At 36.2% G+C, this 9,589-nt stretch overlaps 1 long non-coding RNA gene across 1 annotated transcript in view; it reads right to left on the bottom strand.

Moving 5' to 3' along the window:
- Positions 1-12: 12 nt before the first annotated feature.
- LOC106875289 (uncharacterized) overlaps positions 13-9,589 on the bottom strand; it is an 87,098-nt gene continuing 77,521 nt past the window's right edge. Inside the window, exon 3 of the long non-coding RNA XR_001410099.2 lies at positions 13-3,322. This is a non-coding gene — a long non-coding RNA (uncharacterized LOC106875289). The remainder of the gene's footprint in view (positions 3,323-9,589) is intronic.

A 9,589-nucleotide genomic window follows, 5' to 3' on the forward strand; every position in this document is an offset into this window, starting at 1 on the left:
TGCATAATTTCTGTAAGTATATATATATATATATATATATATATATATATATGTATGTATGTATGTATATATATATGTATATATATATATACATATACGTAAAAAAATAAATGAGTGCGTGCGTTACATAAATATTTTCAGGATTAAATAACTCGACAACGGGAAATGACATGTGTGTGTGTGTGTGTGTGTGTGTGTGTTTATATATATATATGTATATATATATAATTTTAAAAAAGTGTAGAAAATAAACATGCGAACATATACTAAATACACAGACGAACGGAAAACACAGAAGGTCACCGATTCCTCTTCAGTTATTGGTCAGACGGTCAAGCGCAATTTCGGCCATTATCGATAATACTAATTCCACTCTGGAAGCACCGGCAAGAAACTTGCCGGGAATCGGACCAAAACATAACAAAACAATAAACAGAATAAAAGCTTAGGGCCACACGAAGACAACAATTAAAAATCATGATACATATACAGCAAATAAAGACCTAGGACTGCAAGACAAGACAAAAATGGGTAACGCGAAGGCGAAATGAAAAACTGTCCTAAAGGACTATAAACACAGGAGGAGTAGACCGAGGAGCTCAGAAAATCGTGACCAGTCTGGTCGAAGGCAACTCGTAAAAGAATGAAACCGCCTTAGGCCGTCGCGGAATTACGCTCGACCCTCTGGCCAGTAACTGAAGAGGAGTTGGTGACCTGTGTTTTCCGTTAGTCTGTGTGTTTAGTATATGTTCGTATGTTTTTCTACACGCTTTGTTGAATTATATATATATATATATATATATACATATATATATATATACAGGTATGTCATTTTCCGTTATCTTTTTATTTAATCTTGAATATATATATATATATATATATATATATATATATATGTATGTATGTATATAACTTGATCAGATAAAACAAATGAAGTGAGAGAATAGATATTTCATCCATTGTTGACAGCTGAGTTCTATTTGATTCTTTGAATCTCTACTCTTGTCATATATATATGCACACACACAAATATATACATAGTGCAACAACTTCACCTCGTCATTCCATGTCCGCAACCAGAGAGGGTCTAAAACGACCCTTAGAAACTCTCCCTCCCCAACAGACTAACAAATACTGATATCTTTGTAATACCAACTTTTTACAAATTTCGTAGTTAAAGTAGGCCGAACGTTCTCTAATATATTGCTGGTGTACATTGTGTCAACGCCATAACAGTGCGAGAAGAATATGAATTTGGGAAGGCTTCAAGTCAAGACAATGAGACACGGAAACTCATCATGGTCTGCAACCTGTGCAACTTTTGTATGTCTATATGTGTCTATATTTCTACATATCCCACTATATACATAAATATATCTATATGTCTTTATAAATATATTCATATATCTTATATATTAATATATCTTTGCTTGAGTACATACACGTATTTCATTCTAAACGCATATAAGCCCAAATACACAGATATGTGTGTGTGTGTGTGTGTGTGTGTGTGTGTGTGTGTGTGTGTGTGTGTGTGTGTGTGTGTGTGTGTGTGTGTGTGTTCGCGTGTGCATGTGACTTCGTTCACCGAGGAGGACTCAATTGTTCGATCAAGTGAATTACCTGCACCTGTACCCTTAACGTAGTTCTCAGATAGAATCAGCGGGAAGGCCATGCATGTTGTATTATAGGCACGATCTATCACGAGAGCCTATGTAGTTTTCGTGCTGTCCGGTTCCATTTACAATGTATGGATCGAGCCGTAGCTACAGAAAATGACATTTACCCAAGATGGCACACGGTAGAATCGATACCAGAATCTTATGGCTGTAAAACAATCTCCTAAAACAATCAGTCAAACTGCGCTCCCCACTTTCTCTCTCTTTTTCTCTCTCACACTCACACACGCACGCATGCATGCACGTACACACACATACACATGCACATGCACATGCACATAGTTGCATAATTACGTTTCAAACAATGGAGAAACCGCAATTTGAGGCAAAGTATTCAAGACATAATAAAGTAGGGATATTTATAATGATGATGTCTTTTGTAAGACCAGTCGACTTTCTTGCTCCTCAGAATTCGTGTGGTCCCCATACCAACTCTAAAGAGAAATAAACAGGACGTGTCTTGGAAGGGCTATCACACACACGCACACACACATACGCACACAGGTTATACATACATTATGCGCATACATCATGCATATATATAATTACATGTTTAAACCTTATTTTAACAATGTCATTTACTAAAATGCTGTTGAATTAAAACAATACTAAATTTTAAAATACTTCGACTTTTTTTTTTACATTGGTGTAAAGCCGACGAATTTGTAGAGGAAGAGTGTGATCGACTGAACGTTTTGAATCTATTCCAGTTTATGCCTGGTACTTTTTTTTATCGCTCCCGCCTATCCAAGTTCAATTTGTTATAAAAGCGTCTTCAAAGAATTAATGATAATCGCTGTGCTCACAAATGTATATACATTTGTCCATATACTATGTATTCTTGGATGTAACTCTTTATTTTTCATTTTCAATTTTTTTTTCTCTGTTAGATATACATTTTTTTTTTGCAATATGGCGCGAATTTGTAAACGCCATATTACATAGCTTCTCGAGTCCAGAAAGTTATAGCTTAAACGGATAACCAGCTTATTTTAGTGATAGTTTGTTACCGGTAATTATTATTCGATGACCGAGTTGTTCGAGGGCTATCATGTTTCCTTTCTTCTCTGGATGCCGCTTCCTCTTTCTTTTCCTTGGCTGGCTGTTGAAATATATCTGGTCTCTGTGAAATGGCACCGCGATCTCGTTTTGGTTTGAATCTACCAGACCTAGAAATTGAAATTGTTCGTAAACGATGCGTTTCCGTAGAATCTGTGTTATAATCTGGAAATTGTCTCTTAAGTTCTTCAGGTATGGTATATTTGCCGTCAATGCCATTTGAATCTTTTGGCTTCTTTTTTAAGTATTTTCTAATCGTTTCCATGTTTTACTTTTTAATTTTATATTAGAAAATATGTGATATTTTTTTTATTGATCACAATATCGTTGGTATTCAGTGATTGTAATTATATACGAGTATTTCTTCGAGATTCGGGTGGGAAGAAAAATAAGTATGTGAAGATTTTGATTTCTCACATAATGGTTCAGTAATTAAAATGAAATTTACAAATAGCAAAAACAGCAACAAAATAAAATCCTCCGAGTTTTTCTTCTTACAAGTGAGGCAGGTCTGAGTTTTGATTAAGTGTATTAGGCCTTGGGCATATATTATTTCTTTTTTCAGGTATTCTCACTCCAGCAATCTGAAAGAAGAAATATAATAAAATTAACATCTGTGTAAATTCAACGAATGTACTGAATACAGAATGGCTGACAAAAAAAAGAAAAAAAAAAAGAGGAGATAATCAAGGCTAGAATGCCTTTGATTGCAAGTCTACTCTATTAAGATTGACCGGATGCTAAACAACAACAGCAGTAACCCTCCTCATACATACCATTTAAATTAATTCATAAATCCTTCTCTAATTCAATAATAATTCTTTACTGATTTATAAATCGTCCGTCTTATAGCTGGAAACAATGGCCCTTTTCGGCAGCTTGGGATAGGGTTCCAACCGATCATTCAGTGTTACTAAAGATTCATAAAAATATTTACTTGTCCCTTCCAAAATGACGAGATGACGTAGCTGATGGCGATTTATTGAAAATATAAATAAAACTAAGCTTGGCCCAGCTCATTTGCATAGCTTCCCAGCGAAACTAATTACATATAACCTCTGTGAGATCTCTAGATTACGTCCACACTAATACATAAATAAGTAGTTCCAATGATCAGAAATTTGGAATACTCATCGTCGGAGGATGCATATATTTTTATAGTTTTTAAATATGCATTTAATACTACTTGACTACGTGCGATTGTCCATGTGTTTGAAAGCGTCTATGACAGATGTGTGGGCGAACAGAACAATACTAAAAAGATAGCTGAGTGATAAGGCCGTCAATAAAAGTAGAGTTTATATGAGCGATATTAGGTGAAGTAAGTGCAGAGACTAGGCCAAACATGGTAAATGTGTCCCAAATCATGCTATCTACGTAATACAGTTGTTTTATGTGCGAATAGCGCGTCTAATTGCACACAAGTAGTTTTTAGCCCGGTTGGTGATGATTTTCTTTGTGGGTCGTTATGCGCTCACATGAAGAAAGCGGGGAATACGAAGAGGGCACAACGAAGGAACAGGGTGTTTAGAGGGAGGAGTCACGAATATTCTTAGATACAAATATATTTCAACCAAGTACATTTCTTGCATACAAAGATATTTTCAAAAAGTTTTTTTTTGTCGGGAGAAAATATGAATAATAATGATTGCGTTATCAGGTGGGCGTCAAGGCTCAATATAAGTTCGTTGTATTAATTCTCACCTTCTATAATTTCCATGAATGATAAAACATTGGGGACACGAGTTCAATTAGTTATCAAGAAAAGAGTACATGCTGGATGATTAAAGTCTCAGAAACTATGGACAATTAATAAACCACAGTCCAAAGTTAACTTATGTTTTATTAAATTAATCTTTTTTAAAAATTTTCTTTTGTAGCGTACACTCGAGTGAAATTCCCCTCCTCTCTATTATATATACATACATACGAACGTAATAGATAACAGCTAGCCTTTGGCTGCATTTTGGACCCCGTTGTGTCCACCACTCTGATTGGTTGGTATTGGCGCAATTTGTTCCTTACTCTATCGCGCCAATACACAGCGTATAACCAACCGAAGTACCTAAATAAGGTTACGTGTGACAGCCTGTTCTCAACTCAGTTTCGAGCCTACAATTCCTTATAAAAACCCAGCTTCTCTTCATCTCGATGTCTTTCGGTTCCAGACCTTTTAAGATCTAGCCACTGGCCACAAAAAATAATTATAATGGGAGAAGGAGATACTCCACAGGTACCATAAACCTTCCATTCCATTATAAAATGGTGCCACCATCGTCCTAAAGTCAACATCTCTTTACGTACACAACTCAACAAGCAACTCGCCCTGGTTACAACACTGCCCTGTTCGTGAATTAATTCACCATGGATCAACAACGAAAATACAACCTGTGAGAACTCCTGCACCAAGTGACCCAGGCAGCAGCATCACAGCCACAACTTCACCCTAGCCAAAGGCTAGCTGTCATCTACTATGTTCGTATGTATGTATATATAATAGAATTTCACTCGAGTGTGCGCTACACTTTCTTCGTTTTGAAAATCTTTTGATGGGACATTTGTAAAACGTCTTTCAGTGAAAGGGGGTAGGGATGAGTGACGAAAGGCTGAGAGCCAGCGTTGCATACAGAAAAAAAAAGTAATTCTCTTTTCATCGATTTGGCAGATATGGAAAAGACTATTGCTTCGTCGAGGCGGTCTGAAAGACTAAAAAACGTCTGGTTCTGTTACCCGTTCTTGACAAAATCAAGATCAAAATAATATTAGTTATTGCACCAATTATTTCTTCTCACCACTGCATTAATGCTCTTAATTAATCCGAGTTTTTTTTTATCTTCTTTATATCAAGTTTTATGAGATTAACTCGTTCAAAGCAGTACATGAGGGACTCGATGATTGTAGGCGTCAGCAAATACAACGCACAAACAGTTGATAAGTTCACAGTGAAATAAATTAGTCTACTGTGTGAAAGAAGAGAAACTTAACGTTTCGAACAGATCGCTTCATTACAGAGTATACACATACGATTATACAAGGATTACACACGATAATAATTTCTTCATGGGACTGGTGGAAATCCCATGGAACGAAACAGATTAAGATAAGTTATTTAAAAAAGAAAGGATGGTTTGCATTTTAATATTTATTTTGCTGAGTTATTTCACTTCCAGTCACAATGATACATAAGACTTTAAAATTTCTTCTCAGCTAAGCGCTTTATATTTCTCTTTTTACTTCTTCAAAACACATTTTAACCATGTAACTCCCCTCTTCATGTATTTAACATTTCTCTCTTACTCTTCACCTCTCGCTTCCACTAACCACATGAGTGACAGCATAATGCATCGGCTGGTTGTCTGCTCTCTCACTCATTCTCACATTTCCTCTTCCTCTCTCTTACTCCACCACTTCCTCCTCTCTAACAATCTATAATATTCTTCTACGAAGATTATAGATTTAATTCCTTAAAAAAAAACAAAAAACTTTTTGCTTTCAACACACTACTTCCATGACCGCCATCATCATCATCAGCATCATCACTGTAGTTTTTAGTAACAAAGCTAATTTCATTTCAATTCAGTTCAGCTGTTTGTTTATATCTACTTTTTCTTGCTGTTGATGTATCTTTACTCTGACAATACAAACACTATCTGCCTCATCCTATCTCCCCCTCTCTCTCTCTCAGATATTAAAGAATATGGAAAAAAGATGCACAAAATACATATATTTCATTTTGTTATTGCTGATGTTGTTGCAGCTTATTACGAAATTCTCAAAAGTTCTAGTAAGTCATCTGGTTCTCGAAGAATCTGGCCTCGTTTTGAGTACGTGATATTGATAATTCACAGAGATGACGAAACCTTAATGTCCACTACTCCTGCAACGAGACTTGACATGAGTTTGGCATGTATGCAGTGAGCAGGTACCTATTACTGAGGAAGCAAAATATATTGAAATCGCGTGATCTGGTAGTTCCGGCACCCATTCCAGACGATTGTCGTCTGCTGCGACATGTGTGACTGCTTTTAAGCACTGTGCGCCTGTATGAAAGGACCTCTCACGGCGAATAACGCAGTACTCGGCGTTCTAACAATATATCCGCGTTAAGGTGGATGTAAATTAATATTAATATATTTAATATTTAAAGCAAGGAACAAAAATATTCCTTATATATACACACACGCATATACATACAGTGGGAGAAAATGATATAAATCACTGACCAAAAAAATCTTCATTTTCAGTGATATTTATCAGAGACAACTCGAAACACGGTTCAGATTTATTCTGACTTCGTCATCAAAATAGCGCTTCCATGTTACTTAGCGAAGAAATAATGAATGAATCCAAAGTAAGTATGTAAACACTTCTATATTTGTTGCCGTATGAAAATAGAAATGTGTGTAGCAATTAAATCGTACAGAAAAACCTTCTATCAAAAAATAAGAATATTAAATAAAGCTAATTGGAAATCGTTATACCAGCAGGGAAAATAGTAAACGAACAAACTAAACAACATTTTATACTACTTAGTATATTACAGGAACTGGTTTTATTTCCTCCAAATATGAAAATGACCTTATTGAACTCAGAAAGTACAAGGAAGACAATTTTGTAAAGTATTTTATCTGAAGTTTTATCATTTTTACCAATCGGCTGATTGTGTATAGTAAAAAAACATGAAATAAAATGAAATGAAATGAAAGAATAGTTCCAAGGTAATATTTACTGGAGACAGTAATATGATATACCTTGGGTGATATGATATATGCCTTAGGTAGCCGAAAGCTATCTTTGTTTGAACGACATTTGAAATCAGTAACATATAACTTTTCTCAGCCTTACTATGTCTTAGTTTAAAGTTATTATTTTACAAACACACACACACACGCGTATGTATGCGGGTAAGCACTTAAATGCATTTAAACAATTTCACAAAGACAGGATTTTATGTCTGTACATATATTACATTGGTTTCATCCTTTCCTACGGTTCATTTCACTTTGTGCAGACCCGTGACAAGCCGGTAGTATAGAGAGAAAATCGTACCATGAAAATTCAATCGTTTTTTTATTTCTCTCGCCTTGACCATACAACTTTTAATCTATATTATGTTAATTATTTCTTAATAAGTTGACCAGCTATTTGCGACACCAGTGCCTGGATAAACACTGAGATTCTATATATCGCTGACCAGGGAATCGGATACTGTGTCTAGTTGGAAGTCTGCCACCGACAAGGCCAAGGAAGGCCGAAATAACATGATTTGGTAGTTCCGGCGGTCACGGAGGACGATTATCGCCCGCCAACGATAAATACACGAGTGCTTATATGCACCACAAGTTCATACGAGACGTTCTTTCACGGAAAATTACGTAGTATTCTGTGTTCTAACACAACCTCCACCTTTTAGTGGGAGATAAATATTACTTTTTGGTATTAATATTGCTCCTGTCGCTATTGATTATTATGTTACAGATTTGAGGCAACGTATACAGAAAAACATATACACTCACATACACGCGTGTGTGTGTATGTGTGTTTAAGAAAAACGTATCTTTTATGATATATTTAAGATTCCTCCAAAGTTACCAGAACGAAATTTTGCAAACCAATTTCATACTGTCTTCTGTGTAATAACCAGAGCATCATCTTCGTTGATGCTACCCCCGGTGGCGAACTAGCATAACTTTTTAAAGAAACATTAAGTAAGGTTAATCTACAGATTAAAATAGTACAAAGGCCTGGTGACCCTATAAAGTCCCTGATCTGTAGAACTTATCCATTTGATAAGTCCCCATGTACGGAGAACAATTGCAGTGTATGTAGGATGAACCCACAGGTTAACTGTAAGGTTAAGAATATAGTGTATAACTTACGATGTTCTGAGGGACGGTACAGAAACATAACAACAACTTAAAGTGGAGAGACTGTTCGCAGCATAAGAGAGCGTACAGGTGAGCACTGGCGAGAGCTCAAAGACGAGAAAGGCTCATCAGTGCTCTACCAACCTGCTCAAACAGAACATAGAGGTTAAGGTATTATTGACGCATAGAACTGACACAACACTTAGATCACAGAGGCTACACATATACTAATAGATAGATCGAGCCTCAATAGAAAACACGAATGGAGCAATAACACCCACCAATACACCACACAATATGACGACTAAAGACAGAAGGGAGGAGAAGAGAGAGAAAAATGAAATAAAATAAAGCAGATACAAACAAAGTAATACACACACAATGAACATATATGCACATACCTGTGATAAATATATTACACACAAAAACACTCATGCAATAACTTCAAAGACGGCTGCAGCAATATCAAGAACACGAACAACAACGACAACGCAACAGCAGTGACAACGTTGGCAATAACAACGATAGCAACAACAACAACAACAGCTACGATGGCAGCAGCGTGGGTGAACACACAAACACAGAGAGATACAGGAACAGTACCAAATTCCAGGCCCGAGGACAGTAGCAGCGACAAAAGGTGAGAAGATGGAGCTGAGGGGAAGGTCGTACAGCTACTAAGAAGAATGACACACACACACATAGACACAGACACACACACACACACACACAAACACGGACGCAATCGTATGCGCATATAAGGATACACATCATAGAAGAAAATGAAATAAGTAGAGCAACAGCATACACGAAGACGAAAAGTGTCACTGAAGAGGTGAGGTCACAGGTGTATGACAAAAGATTTCCGGACAATGAACATGAGTTAGAATAAGAACAGTAATAAACGAATGAAGAACGTATATATTGTGCGTGTGTTTATTTGGTAAAAAAAAATGACCATCCAGAAATATATATATATATATA

Source organism: Octopus bimaculoides, chromosome 6 (genome assembly GCF_001194135.2).
Source record: "Octopus bimaculoides isolate UCB-OBI-ISO-001 chromosome 6, ASM119413v2, whole genome shotgun sequence".
Lineage (NCBI taxonomy): Eukaryota > Metazoa > Mollusca > Cephalopoda > Octopoda > Octopodidae > Octopus > Octopus bimaculoides.